This window comes from Anarrhichthys ocellatus, unplaced genomic scaffold, assembly GCF_004355925.1.
Source record: "Anarrhichthys ocellatus isolate YVR2014 unplaced genomic scaffold, GSC_Weel_1.0 scaffold50, whole genome shotgun sequence".
Classification (NCBI taxonomy): domain Eukaryota; kingdom Metazoa; phylum Chordata; class Actinopteri; order Perciformes; family Anarhichadidae; genus Anarrhichthys; species Anarrhichthys ocellatus.
The window spans coordinates 1,549,794-1,551,595 of record NW_022280080.1 but is presented as its reverse complement, the minus strand read 5'-3'; positions in this window follow the sequence as shown (position 1 = coordinate 1,551,595).

Here is a 1,802-nt window from a genome sequence, read left to right as displayed (position 1 = left end):
AATGCCAAAGGGCTAATGAAATATGTAGGTATTTACCAAATACATACACACGTATACATACATATCAGTTACGATCATTGGCTACAGCCCAAAAACGGATTCATTTTTCCCTGATGTAATAGTTTCACAGCAGTGCGGTGCAGCTCTATGTGCTACTGGACAGAACACAGAAAATATATGCAGAGCTGGTGAGATGAGACAGAAGCGGTGTAGGTTAATTAAAGATAATGATCTGCAACAAAGAGTGTGAGTTATAGCTCTAGCTCAGTGACCGTCAACTGTCGGCCCGTGGGCCACATGCAGCTCGATAAAGCTCCCCATCCAGGCCACAGAATATATATAATGAATTCACAAAATGTGAGGAGGAAAAAGCTATGGTATTTAGGACATATGCGTATACTGTTGTTGGGGTCTGACTATGTGGCCTCGCCATGTGCTTTGAAACAAAGAAGTCAGGCCTTCCTTTTTGCAGAGCAAAGGGTTCATCCTGATTTGAGTTTGATAAGGACCGAAACCCCCACCAGGAAGAAGTTCACTTTCAGGTGTGAACTCGCCACCCGAATGCAACACTGCTCTCATTGGACGATCCCAGGGATGCCGAGGCGGGACTTCCGGTTTTACAACCGGATACCCCCAAAACTATAAAAACCCTGAGCCCCCTGAACGCAGCGCTATTTCCCCGACCTCGCGTCGGTGCACGAAAGCACGCACGCAACATTTGCTGTTTTAGAGGAAATCCTAGGTTTAACAGTTTAGATTCGCTGGACGTATCTACTGGACTGTTTGTTTTGTTTTTGTTCGCATCCTGGACGAGGAAGCGAACCAATTTTCCTGCAGAGGTCAAGAGACGGACTTCTTCAAAGAAAAAGGACGACTTCTTTTTCTCCTCAAGTTGACTTTGTGCTAGCCCTAAGGACGGGAATTCCCTTACTGAGCAGAAGAAATTCTCTGCTACCGAGAGAATCTATTGCGCCGCACGGAGCCGCGCTGCCTGAGTTCCACCGACAGACTCAGAAGAACCACTTTTTCAACCACGTAATCACCTCCTAGTAAGCTACTCACGGTGTCTGGGCTAGAGTTAGGTTATTGTGTTTATTATCTTGTTTGTGCTCCCTAAGTTACTGTTATTTTTATAACGTGGTGTATGCTCAACAATCGCCGAGATCGTTAATGCTGTGTATTTCAATACTGCCGCAATTCGTGTTGAGAAGGTTCACCGCTCGCTGAGGCAGAAGTTGTTTCTCATCAGTTCAGAGGTCAGAACCGCGGCTGTGACAAAGAGTCGCCGGCTTTGTTTCTGTAGCTGAGACAGCAATCTTCCGTACTGCACTGCGGCGGGGAGGATCTTAATCTGTTTTTGGAGGACCCTTTTTGTTTAGTTTGCTTTCTCTCTTCTTTTACTAACCCACACACACATATAGCTTTAAGCTAATGTAGCTCCGAGGTTGCGCTAATGGCCTCAGACACGTGTAGCTAACGAGGTCTCTATTGTCCACCGCCATTGTAGAGTCTCGTGTCATCTTGTGGTCTTGCGAGAGACGTCGCCACGTTTCAGATTATGTCATATGTTGTCTGAGCTGTTCCCTCGCTCCTCCCCCCTTTGGTTATTGGTCCCTGTTCACAGGATGGTGCCCCGTTATTATTAATAATCGTTAATAATCGTACTGACATTAATAATTCTATTGATGTCAATAATTTAGTTTTATATATGCTGATAACTCAAACACGCTCCTTTTCCTTCCCAACACTGTATATATATACATATTTCTTGCCATATTAAAGCAACACCTAAAGTAATTGCG